The sequence below is a fragment of the Gavialis gangeticus genome, unplaced genomic scaffold (genome assembly GCF_001723915.1).
Source record: "Gavialis gangeticus isolate Ggan-Ray unplaced genomic scaffold, GavGan_comp1, whole genome shotgun sequence".
Lineage (NCBI taxonomy): Eukaryota > Metazoa > Chordata > Crocodylia > Gavialidae > Gavialis > Gavialis gangeticus.
This window is the reverse complement of record NW_017728983.1, coordinates 3,627,145-3,641,077: the sequence shown is the minus strand read 5'-3', so window position 1 is coordinate 3,641,077 and position 13,933 is coordinate 3,627,145.

Below are 13,933 nucleotides of genomic sequence, written 5' to 3'. Positions count from 1 at the left end.
TAAATCTATGAAACTATGAAACTATGCCCTCATTCCATTTCATTTCCATTTTGCTGTTTCGAGCTTGAAATGAGTCTAAACAGCATTGAAACGAAACAGTTGGAGAAATTTCACACAACCCTAATAGACAGCAGTGTTCTGTATGTTCCCACCACAAAGCAGGATCTACAGGCATAATTGGGCCCTGGATATATTCATTCAGGTTTTACAAAACAGCATGTTAATTTTCACTTCCCAGAGCCTACACTGATGCTAGTCAGAACATCTCTTAGACTACTAGCATACAAGAGCTAAAGTTTAGCAACCCAGCTCATATCATCATCATTTCCCTTTAGCAACCCTACTATTTTACTGTGGAGCACAGCTGGTGCCCTAGAGATGCTTCCAAACTTGTACTCAACCTTCTTTGGTAGTGCAGTATTTGTCTATGGGATAGGTACAAAATACTGAAACATTTTACTTTAGCTAAATCAATGCATATTCTCACAGATATTTTTTAACACGTTGAAATACCCAATTAGCTGACTTAATAGGTCAGAGCTCCCAGCCACCGTGCTGGTATGGCTTCTACCAGCATGCACATCTTGTGAATCAGGCTAACCAGAGACCTTGGTTCAGGTTCCAGCTCTAAACAGCCACTAAAGGAGCAACTCATGGTCTTACATCTCTACAATGAACTGTACAACTCCATTTCGATTCCAGACCAAGCATGTTGGGAACATCCATCCCTGGGTTACCATGCAGGTCCCTGGTAGGCATCACCAACTGTTGACAGACTTGGTGAGATACTATTATGTCACAAGGAACTACACTTTTTAATGCAGAAACATAACCCTCCACTCAGAGGGACAGGGAATTTTCCTTTCAGGATAGAAGGGCCTTACCTGTAACATTGGACTTTCTCTCTGTTTCAGCTGTCCTTCCCTCCTCCACATGAGCTGTTGGAAACACAAGCAACTATTACTGGGTTCATTTCTAAAGCAAATAATCGAAGTCGCACCATGCTTTGCCTTCTGCCTAGTCTATGGTTTCAAGAAGCTGAGAACGGAAAAGTATAACACTACACATTTTCAGAGTTACATAGTGTACATCACCCATGGATTGGATGGTTTTTTAAATGGGGACTATGAATTCTTTATCCCTTTACCTGGATTAGCTTTTGTGACCCTTTAGTTCCTGGAGATCTATTCCTTGCTTGTTTGTCTCTCCCAGGACTTTCTCCCCCTCCCCTCTCTCTCCTCCTTCCCTTCCTCCCTTTTATATTTGGATCACTCTCTCTACTTTATATGCTACTCTGTGCATGTCCTTTCAGGGCATCTGATGAAGTGAGCTGTGTCTCATGGAAGTTTATGCTATATACATACATACGTGTGCGCGCGCGTGTGTGTGTGTATCTTTGATTTAATTAGTCTATATGGTACAAATCTACCCTGCCTTCTACAGTATTCTATCCCAAGAAGGAAAGAGGTGGATGTTCTGAGAAAAAGGAGGGATGTACATTCAATGCTAAAAATAATGACATATTGGAGCTGGACACAAAGGGTTAAAGCAACACAGAAAGCTTAGCAAGTCCCTCAGGATAGCTCCTGAGCAGTTTCAAGTAATGAATTTTCACTTCTATACTTTCACCATCATTGTTCTTAGCTGGAGATTTACCATTCGTCCGTCTCATCTCTGTGGCATATTATTCTGTGTCATTGAAACAATCACAAGGACAGTGCTGTTCATTCAGCTTTTCTCTGGGAAACATGATGAGGCTCAATTCCTGCAGGCTTCTGTTAAATCTAAGCACCAGTGAAGAATTGTGCATAGATTGTTACCCAAAAAAAGTTCCTTTGCTTTTCTTCTCTCCCCAGTCCTCTGTCTTGGATGGGATGATTCAGCCCCAGACCTACCTGAGGGCCGAACTCTCATGCAAACAACCTTCAGCACAGTGTCCTTAATTTTGTTCTCTTGGAGGTCACTGATAACTATAGATCACAGCAGTTATTAATGGACTGATTCATGGTGTCTGAATATGCTGTCTGCTTTATTCCTTTATCCCTTATTTGCTCATTTAGTTAGACATCTTCAGATTTTTCAAGAGAACAGAAAATATGGTTGATTCTAAAATCACTAAGTCAATGGGAGTTTTGCTGTCCACCAGGCAGGAGCCGGCCCATACCTCTATATCACATATACAGTAGAGTACAGTAGTTTGATATCCCCTAGGATTGTCCTTGAATCAAACTTCCTTGCCCAAAGATTTCCACATGTAGTGCTATTTATTAGGTGCCCAGAAGCCACGGAACATGGGAGACTTAGCATTTGTTATTCTTTTATCAATTTATTCAGAGTAGTAGCAGCTGTGCTTGTCATTCTGAGCTTGTGCTTTTCCCTCAAGAAGGGTTATCCATAGTCACATTTTTCCAAAAGGCCAAGGAAGTCAGGGGGCAGAAATGAGAAAGTTGTTTCCTTCATACCCTAAGGCCTCACATAAAGCTGCTGGGGAGTGCCTGTTTTGTGCATTAATACTGTTTAAAATACAATAGAAAAAAGGTCCCAGAATTCACTTACCAAGTTCATTGGGTTTCTCTTTATCTTCTCTTTCATGACTATTTGTGTAGCCTAGGGGATGATATCATAGCTGTTACAAATCCACAGAAACATATGCCTGTATTCTGCCAACAACTTCTTTTAACAATGAGTCTCCCATATTTGAAAATTCTCCTTTGTTACTTCACTTCCTATGTGGGATGAGAAGACTTCTAGCGTACCTGGTAGTTTTCATAGTGCTCTGTTTGCCAAGGTACTTGGCATGAGTGAGGGATTCTTTCTTTCAGATAGACATTTCCCTTGCTTAACCAAATTTACCCCAAGATGCATTGTGTCTCTGAGCAGCTTCTTTCTATGTACTCACCCCTTTAAAGATCATATTACCACCCCCCTTTTTGTAGAACACCTTGTTATCACAGCAACAATGGTTCATGATAGAAGAGGATGGTCCTCAGAAAGAACACATGGTCAAATGTATTGGCTACTCACACAGATAGCAGAGATAAAAAGGCAGCAATGGGAAACAAAAGATGGCCAGCAGTATCCTCTGTGTGGGGGACAGATGGTCATGAAATGCCATTTCTTTTTATTAACTTTCACCTGAAATAAAAAAACTAATATTAAATCAGTGTCTAATGCAAGCAGACTTTACACATGACTTAAAGGATGTCACAGCAAATGGGCTGAGAGCCCAGCCAAAAAATCAGATTTCGATGCATCTTGAGATAATTAAACAAGTTGAAGCCAATCCATACATTGAAAAATACACGAGCCAGGGCCCCCTGGGGGAAAAATACCATGATATTTAAAAATAATAAATGTTGGGTTCTGTTTATTTGCTTTCTGATGTTGTGACTTTTAAAAATCTTTTCTCTTCAAGTAGGAGGGTTAGAACTCATTTAAAAAGATGAATGCTGAGATGCTTAGGCAATAACCTGATTCTAGCTGCTAGGTCTTTAAGAAAACACCAGATATTACAGACATGTGATGAAATCACCAGAGGGGTGAACACTGTAGCTGTGATGCCTAGGTAGGGTCCAGTTTGTTCAGAATCAATGGAAGGTATCTCTCACCTGGACTGCTTTGGTCTGTGAAAGTGGGAGCTCCCTTTGGATGCTCCCTAATAAGTGACTCAAAGGCCTGTATTAGGATCAGTGAAACCTGTGGTATTTTGGGGGTTGATGGCGCATCAGCCTTTTGCTGCCAGCTTTCTGAATGCATGGTGTGCCTGCTTTGTGGTTGGCTGAATAACGGAAGGCACAGCCATTATGACATTAGTAAATGCTGTACTGCAGAAGAATCAAAGGCTAGGCAGGAAGTACACTTAATTAAGGAAAAGAAAAGAAGAATAAATAGGAACCAGGGATGAAGTGGGAAGGCAGGGAAGTCAAGGGGAGGAGCTTTACCGGTGACTAAGTTAACCCAAGGGCATTAATAAAGACCCTCCTTCCTTGGTTGATTGCTTCCCATCTTACAAATGAATCTATTTGAGAATCCCAGGAGGAGCCACAGACTGAAGCAGGGTGGGTGTAGCCCCAGTCTTCTGCAGGTGATGGAGGGCACACTGGAGCTCTTTGGGGTAACTGAAGGAAGGTAAATTTACAAAAGAATAATCAGGAGAGTGTTGTAGACCCAACTTTTGCTTGTGTGAAGTACTGACACACTGTTAGGCAAACCCTGCATTGTTCACTCCTCCTTTTGCTTCCAGTACATGGGAAGACTGACCAGAGGAGGTTGCCAGGTGGGCTTCTAGCCTTGGACAGTGAAGTCCAGGCCTTCTTCCTTCCTTTTAGGCTATGCTGGGCTGGTTGAATCTTCTCTTTTCCTGCTTCCAACTTGCGGCATCTGACTGAGGAACAAGAGTGGGTAGCTGGCTTCTCTCCACGGCCACTACCTCAGTCATGGAGCTGTTTTGAGGACCCCTCCCCAGCACACAGGCAGTTTTGAATGGACTCCTCCAGGTCTCTCTCACCCTGCAGTGAAGAACAAAGGAGTGAATTCTCCTTCCACTGGTGACAGAAGAGAATGTTCCAACACATGCTATCGTGGGCTATGTGGGTTATACACAGAACTGGAAAGCAGCTTCAGTTTCACTTTCTCAGCTGCTGCCTGTCTTTAGGGACGTGCAACCCAAAATATGCCAAACTGGAACTCAAGCATACAGAAAACATGACTCCACAGCCATTAGCATGAATGACAGAATTAAGAAGTGAAGGGGCAGCTCTTTCATTAGCAGTAAGTGATGTGGTCAGCAGAGTTATAGGAAAGAGACAGGCATTACGTACCAAGGCCTAGAATTCACCCTGCCCCAGTTCACACGGCTGCCCTACCATGGCACCAAAACAGGTCTCTCACCAAATCTGGCTTTCCTTTCCAGTTCCACTACAGCAGTAAGAGAATAAAAATCCAAAAGTAATATGGAATTCACCTAACCCACACCGGGCTGGATTCTCTACTCACTCACATTGCAAAGATAAAGACGGACAATAATTCCAAGAAAGCCAATAGAGTCACTCCAGCATCAGACCGGACCACTGTGAATAGAGTCAGTATCATATGTAGCCAAATGCTATAATGCATACTAGCCAGCTCGGTAGTAGGTTTCAGCTGCTTTGCATCGTTTTGACAACACCAAACAGCTAAACTAGGCTCATGGCAACTTTGCATTGCCAGAACAGTGCAAGTAGCCAGCCTATCAGTGAATCAAGCCTGAAGAGAATCTTGATGCTATGATTCACCAACCAGTTGTTCCCATCAAAGCAAAGCTATTTTGCAACTAACTTCTATCATCTATTTCATAAAACATGGAAACCCATTTAAGAGGGTAAGTCGTGCATCCTCATCATCAAGTAAGCAAAATAAAAGTGCTATTCTAGAGTGCATTGGCTATGGTTCCTGATCCCTGTGAACTTTGGAAAGCATTGAACAAGTTCTGGGCTGCCCTGCAATATTTAAATAAACCATAATACCAGTAAATCACACTGAGACATCCAAGGTTTGCTATTTGAATTAGCCATCTTTTGGACTTCAGCCCGGAGGCTGAGTGCTCTTCTGGTCTACAGTCCATGCAGCCCCCTGAGTTCCAGTTGAGTTGAATGAGGTCTCAGCTAGGACAGACACTGACTTTGTGCAGCAAGCATTTTTTGTAGTGAACCGGAAGTCCACATTTTTGGCACCCTTTGACCCTTGTAGCGTAGGCATATGGACTGGAAAATAGGGATAAACTGTCCGCAGGATTTATGCTACCAAATTCAGTGGTGTAGTGCTCCAGAAAATTTGGCCCCATGTTTCTGATTCACCATGTTCCCAGATGCTGGTTTGTTAAGGCTTTTCTACCTCCATGTTTTGTACTCCTTCAAATATGTCAGTTTAGCATCTGATATCACTAAATCAGTACATCTACAGGAACAATTTATGCTGGCTGAAGACACTTTTGTATCCATAAACTGTGTACGCTTGAGAGGCTGTACCACTTTATAACTATACCAGCATCAAGTCGCTCCCCTGAGTAAAACGTTTAAACTACTATAAAAGTGTGTGCATCTGAGGCCTTCACATCCTTGGCATCAACAACTATGAACCCAATGGATGGTGGGTTGGAAAGCGCTTCTGTGCAGAGGCCTTGTCAAAATTTAGCTACCTGTGGGATAGAGGTTCGGGAAGATTTTCCTGCTATGTATTGGGCACATCTACAGATGCGCATTTACTGTGTAGCAATTGAAATTACTGCACAGTACAGGCGCATGTCTACATGTGCACGGCTGTAGTACGCAGTAAATATGGTGATTTATGCTGACTTAAGCATAAATTTGATACCTGCATCATGCCCAATTAGTTACTGTGCAGTAATGTGTGTGTAGATGCCTTACTGAGCAGTAACACTATGTATGTAGAGTGATTTGGGATGTTAGTCAGTCTCAAGTCAGTCCACACACAGTGTTAATATGCTTTAATGCTTTCACATGTAGACACTGACCTATTCCTGTTTACTGAACAGTAATTTATTGCGTAATAAATTGAAGCTAGTGTAAATGCACATGTAGGCACGCCCATTGAGTTCAATGAGTTCTGTAGATCCTATTAACTCATATCTGCCAGAGATGGCTTATAAAAAGCCTGCTTATAAGCAAGACTTGTGCCTTGAAAAGAGATCAAATTCCACTAAGTGATAAGCCCAGAAAAGAAAAGAGTAATCCTGGGAGAGGAAACACTTTATCACTTCTAATCTTAATCCCAAATACCAGGTGAACTTGGTTATACACACTGATTGTTGTGCTATACTATAAATATACCTGGTGGATGAGGTTTTTCAAAGCTGCTAAAGGGGACTTGGACGCTTGGTTCTCTCTCACCCTCATTTCTTTGGCAGTTTGGAAATGTACTTGTGCATTTTTTCAGAAACAGTATAAAAAACATTTGAAGTCAAAGCCAATGTAATGTAATTTTGTTAATTTTTTTTTTTTGGTTGTGAACGAGTGCTGTTTAAGTGAAAAAATGGATATATTAGCCACATCTTTATCATCATTTTTTTCTTTCTGAGCATGGGTGAGAGCTGGGTTTGCCTGTCCAACAAGAACTTAAATTTTCAACATTTTGTCTATCTCAAATTCAGAGAAATAGTAAAGAATGTCAGAAGTTTTTGCAAAAGTTTCAGATTAGGTCAGTCAAAACTTTTCATTCTAATAATTCGGCTGTGCTTTACAGAGATAACCTTGTCCTTTATGACATTGTTTTTTGCTGTATATCCATTTAAATGTATTGCAAACTGAAATGTTATTTTGGAGTCCAAAATACAACTTTTTACCTTATAAAATATCTAAAGACGACATTCTGCCAATTTCAAAACTTTGCAGAGAGTTTTTAACACAGGAAATTGCTCAAAAGCAATTTATCAAATATTTTGGTTTTTTAACTAATCAGCAATTTCTGGCCAAAGTGAAGTTTAGTCAAAAAAATTCCTGCTTAGTTCTGGTGCACAGTGTAGTGATTGCTGGGTTCAGTAAACACAGGCATACATGAATGAGAAGAACAACAAACATTAACCACGGAGCAATAAACAACTTCTGCAAACCCTCTGTGTGTCTCTGACTAACTGGCTTAACTGAGTGACCATCTCCCAATTCCCAACCTCTTCAGTTTAAGTAAAGGAGCATCTCCAAAAGCATCTCCAAACTACAACATCTTTATCAGAGGCCTGTTAAAATGCTCACTGTTCAGTGCCATCTATGCAATGGCAGTTTTTTGTTCAAATTTCATTCTCACTCCACACTCTAATACCAGATCATTAATGTGCTTTCTTCCCCTGAGGCTTACAAGTGTCTCAGTCCTGACACTGCAGAACAGCTCACTTCATTTTAGCACAATTTATATCCAGAGACTAGGTTTGCTCTGATGGTCTCCCCTGAGGAACCTGATCAGGTAGGCAGTCTCAGAGCATGTGCAGTTGAGCTCCTCGTTAAATGCAGTAGTGGCCACAATTGTCTTTTAAACCATAGGCAGACAAGGAGATGATTGGTGGTACCTCTCTTTTGTGCTACAGCCTGGTGATTACAATGCTCACCCTCCTTTTCTTGCTTAGGCTGAGAAGGAAACTGAAGTCCAATTTCCAAGTGCCTGGGTCAGTCCTCTACCTTCTGCACTACCAGCAGCCACCTTGAAGAGAAAGCAGTGGCCACAGTGGTATTTTGTTGGAAGCCCAGTACTGTTGGTGTGCATTAAGCACGCTCTGAGAACCATCAGACGGGCCACAGAGACAGGCAGAGCAATGCTTAGTTTCTGTATCTCTGTTGGATTTAGGCAGGAATTTGATGCTGGCATGTGTGGAGCGGGGTGGTTGTAGGCATAAGCCAGGACCTGGAGAACTTAGAAGCCTAGCAGGATGGGGCATAGTGAGTTTGGGCGCATCCAGGCTTATGCCTCAGCTGAACAGGGCTTTTTCAGAACCAGGCATCTAAATTCCCCTTACATCCCACTTTTTGACACCCGTGTCCTTTTTCTGGATCTAGACAAGGTTTCATCCTTGGGATTTATGAGAGGACTCTCTCCAACAGGAGGAAAAACAACCACAGAAGCACTGAGCTGAATGTATTATATCACTGGGGCGTGTTGGCTGTACCTGTGTTGGTCTCTAAGGATACAGGCAGACAAGGTTCACTGAGTAAGTCTGATATCATTTATTAGATCAAACAGTTGGAAAAATTCTTTCTGCAAGCTTTTGGGTACAAACACCCTTCTTCAGGCAGAGGAAGTGTCACTGGCACTCTAACCCTAAGGGCACTACAGTGGTTCTAGCAGCTTCTGGAAGCTGTTTTTTTTTCCAAATCAATCCTTCATGGATGTCAGTCAGATGCATGAACTTTTTCCTTTGTGCTTGAACAGTGTGAGCCAGAACGAGCCAGAGTCCTGTGAAAACATATGTCCTCTGAATAGGTAATGAGGATTTTTAGAAAAGCCTCCATCTTATTAAAAATATCAGTGTGAGATCAGCAATAATTCACCATAGTAGCACATCCTGTTGCCAACAGGTCACTCCAGTGCTGTCCAAGCTATATATGCTTGTGCTATCTTTTCAAACAACTGCTACAGCTTCCCAATTGACAGCCAAATGTCAGTAGGTTCAGATCTCCCGCAGCAAGGCGGATCAGCCAGCTTTTTGCTCTTTACTTCAGCACTGGGTCAGATGACAGGGCTTGCTACTAAAACCACAGATTATCAACAGCAGTATTTATCTGCATGGTGGAACTGCCTAGGAACCCCAGTCATTGATCTGGGTCCCAGCATGCCAGGTAGAAATGCAGAGCAAGATGTGAAAGGTATCAGTGACACTCATGGGCATACATAGTAATGCTCACCCCTCACTATTCTTACCCCTGTTTCCAAATCAGGTGTGGGATACATTCAGCCACCACTGCTAACGTAACCCTTTATTTTCTGGCCAATTTGAAAGGCTTAACTATTTAAGAACTCAAAAATAATTAGCTGCAATGGCTGAAGTAATAACAGACGTTTGGAGAGCAGCACTTGGTCAGCATCCTCGCTGTTCCTGGTAGCTATTTTCTAATGCAGCCTGTGAACAATTTGTAGCCTTTTGTGGGTAAGGAAACCCCTCTAATTATGACTGACAGGTCAATCACAGCTGAAAAGCATCTCAATGCAGCAGATTGTGTAGGTAGGATTGCTCTGTTGGAGCAACAGGTTGCCAATTAAACATAATAGGACAGAATTGTTTCTCTGGGTTTTGCTCTGTTAAAGTGGTTGTTTCTATTAACTGGCTCCCGTAACAGTGTTTTTCAACTGTACAAAGATGAGCCAAGGACACATGAATGTAACGCGATCTAGGAAGATTCTTCGAGTTCCAGGAAGTTATTGCTGCCATCTTCTGACTGGCTAGGCTATCTTTTCTCTATATGGAAGTAGAGGCAAACCAGGGCTTACACTATGTGATCTCTTTCCAAGACATGCCTCTTAGTGTGCGATAGAGGACTGGCTTTCCCAGGGACTTTTTGGTAGTGTCCTTGCTGATTTAAAGCTAAAAAAAGAGTTTTAATATCTTGAGCATGCACAGCTCTTTGCATTAAGTACCAGTTAGACATGTAACACGTTCATCTCTGTGCCGGATCTACACAGGTTGTGCCAGCCACAGCTAGAGGGCTATGGCTGTTTAGCTCTTGCATGGGTGGATCCAGGATTGTGGCAGTGAGGGTGCAGCAGTGAAGAGAGCTCATGGTGCATGCACCATAGTCCGGGAATGGGTATGGCTCTACCCCCTTGCCCTGATCCTGGATGCCAGTGAGTTCTTGAGCACATCAGCCTAGCTGCTGTGAGGGATCCTGTATGTGACAGGATGTCTCTGAGCTGCCAGAGACCCTGCTTACCCACAGGTTTGGAGCCTGGGGGGTGAGCATTGCTGCTCTTCACCTATCTTCTCCCTCCTCCCCCACTCCTTTGATGAATTCAGCAGCAGAGGAAAAGAGGGGTCTGAGACTTGGCATCTGGAGCTGTATGAAAGCCAGAGCTGAATGCTGCTGCTTTTCCCTTCTTTTCCCTTCCCTTAAATTCAGGGGCTGGTGTTGGGGTCAGGGAGAGGGCAGTGCTCAGGAGCTTGGGCTCCAGGCAGACCCTGTGGCAATGCCTGTCAGATGCGAACACTGCTAGCTGCTCTTACATTTGCCTAACATATATACAGGCTTCTTCCTCACTGCCTGAATCAGAGAGCTCCTTCCAGACTCCCGAGTTCCCAAAGTCTGGAACGGACTCCCCCCAGAATTAGTGCAAGCACCTATTCTGGATGCCTTTAAGACACGTTCGGATGCTTATCTTGCTGGGATCATTTGACCCCTGCAGACTTACTGCCCCTTGGGCGGGGGGCTGGACTCGATCTTGTGAGGTCCCTTCCAGCTCTAATGTCTATGATTCAGATAATCTGTGGCTAGTTCCACCTTCAAGCACTTTCAGGATACAGAAGAGGGGTGGTGTCTCCTGGAGTCAAGCAGAGTTCATGCAGGGGGTGTTTAGCCTTCTCACAGCTCTCTCAATACACTCCAACCCTGACTTATTCAGTGCCCCCTACCTTTCCTGGCTATCCCTCTCTTGCATACACTAGCAAATGTGGTGGTTTCAAAGGTGGACCAATGCACAACAGAGCTATATTGAGACTGTTTGAGTCATAACTTGAGTCCAGGTCAAGGGAGGTGAAAATTATGTTATTCCCTGGCCCACCAGAGCTACCCTGTTCCATGAGCCCAACTGTGGATTGAGTAGGTGGAATAACCCTTAAAGGACTGCACAATATCTGTTATACAATCATCATGGTCACAATGCGTGGCATCAGTAGTAATTCTACACACAGGCAGAAGGCCACTGTGTGCTCCCCAGGTGCATGGTTAAAATCATGTGAGGCAGGGAGCGTGGGGCTGACAGCTCCTCTACGCCAAGTCATTATGGCCATCTGCTCTCTGTTGTGCCAGGTTGACGGCTTCTATAAAGAGCAAGCATGCTGCAGAACGCTGGAGGCCTGGCAGTAACAGGATCTGAAAGATTTCAGAGAGAAGCTGACTCTGTCTTTTCAGCTGCATGTTATGTATAGCTATCTGGATGCACAAATAGAGATACTGGGCCAGATGCTTAGGTCTAGCAGGATGAGAGAAAAAGTAGCCCAAAGTTGTCTTTCAAACCCTTCTGGTTTGGCTTTTGATGTAGCTTAGAGCAGACTACGGAGTGCTTATAACAAGACTGTCTGTCCCTTTAAGAGGGAACAATCAGTTCTGCTGTGAGAACCCAGCTCCAGGGCATTGGCTAGGTAGGGAATTTCTTTAGAAAACTATCAGAAGAGTGAGCAAGAAAGTAGGAAGCAAGCTGTGAGCAGAACAGCTTGCTACAAGGAGGGGTCAGGTTGCTGTGCTGGGGCCAGAAGCAAAGGGCTCCCCTCCTAGTGCTTAGGATGGGGCAGAAGGGTTTGGTTTTTGTTCTTTTGCTTGCTTGCTTGTTGCTGTGTTTGATTAGGAAAGAGGAGCAGAGGAGCTCCACACAGAGCAGAACCTGCCTGCTGGGCAAACATGCTTACAGCGCTACAAATTATTCTAGCTTGGGTTTACTAGCACTCACACTGACAGCCCCCTTATTGAAAAGAGGAAGGGGGCTGGCAGTGGGTGATGTAGACTCATCTGTAGCTGGAAGAAGGTCTGGCTCACTGAGCACTGGTAGGGATGATCTTTTGCCATGCCCATCAGAAATGTAAGCCCTCCAGAAGAATGTTTGATGGGAAGAAAGTCTGAGGATTTTCAGTGCATGTTGTGGAGAAATCGCCTCCCCCCGCCCAGTAAATCGCCATCTTTGTCTGCCTTCCTGCTCTGAGTTTGCCCAGACCCTCTGCCCCAAACTCTGGCTGCTGTTTCCACCTGGCCAGGAGAAATTCCTGAGCAGCAAGGGGGGAGCTTGCTCATCCTCTGTCCTGTATAACCCTAAACCCTCACCTGAGGCTGCTGATGTTTTTCAAACTGACTAGCTGGCATCAGCCATGGTCTGAGGATACTGGCTATGGTTGGGTCCAGGTGATGAAATTAGAAAGGTTATTTAGAAGGGTTCTTCCATCTTGGGGAGAGGGAGGGACATCTTTGTCACGGGGGCACTCGGGTGCCCTGGTCCTAAGTAGGAATTAGGGCATCTGCTAATGGCCAGGGCAGCTCAGGTGCTAGTTGCCGAGGCAACTGGGGCAGGTCACATGGCCAGAAAGGGGCAGGTCCTGGCCTTTATAAACAGCCCAGGCCACAGCCTAGCAGGTAGTTACTTTCTGGCTGCTGGAGGAGCAAGAGTTCTGCAGCAGAGAAGAGCTGGGTGGAGCAGATCAAGAGACCCACCAGCTACATCATGGTACAGGGTAGAGAGAACCCTGACCGGGAGGCTGGGCAGGAGAAGCCTGTGGGACTGGAGTGTGTGTTATAGCCAGTTGGCTTATGGTTCTGTTTAGTTCGTTTTGTATATCACCGGAGGACTGGGTGAGGCTGTAGGGGTGTGAGGAGGCCTCACGGGAGTTCCCCAGTAGTCTGGGGGTTCCTGGGTGCCCTGTTTGGGCGCAGAGCAGTGCCTGGGAGGCATGGCTGTTAGGCACTGGTGTGGTGCAGTGTGTGGGGGTTGAGACCCCAGCCCGAGGGCGGTATTCTGCCCAGTCAGGTGAAAGACCCCGAGAAGGGTCAGGGGGCCAGGCACGGCTGCGTGCCACCTGAGCGCAGTTTAGCGTGGGACAGAGCCCAGAGAGGGTGATAATGTAGGAAGCTCAGGGCAGAGCCCCGGAGGGGGCGAGAGCATTGTGGTGAGCCCTGAGCACGGAAAGCACATGTGTAGGCCCCAGTGAGGGCGAAGAGCACGGCAAGCATGAGAGAGGCCCGAGTGTGGGTGAGAAATAGCCCGAGTTGGGCGAAAGACCCTGAGAAGGGTCAAAGGGCCAGGCACGGCTACTGGCCACCTGAGCCCTGGCGCGAGAAGCGCGGATTGGGACAAGCCCCAGAGAAGGGTGAGGGCGCGATTAGCAGCCTGGAGAAAGGCGAGCATATTGAGGAGGCTCCGGAAGGAGTCAGCCTATGATGCCGGCCCAAGAGGGCTAGCGAACACAGGGGCGCCAGAGCAACAGCATTGGTTGCGTGACAAGCCCAGGGTGCTTGGCAAGGCACAACTGACCAGACAATGTCTGGAACAGCTGCGAGGCTTGGGGCGTGCTAAAGGGGAGGTAGGAGGCACGCATAGCCCATAAGGCTGGGGTGCAACAGGTCACTTGTAGAGAGGAGGAGCCCAGACAACTATAATACCCAGTGCTAGGAGATCAAAGCCAGCCTCCCATATTAAATTATATATGACCAAGACATGGCGGGCGAGAATCAGAGGGTGCTGGATCTCCTAATTTGGT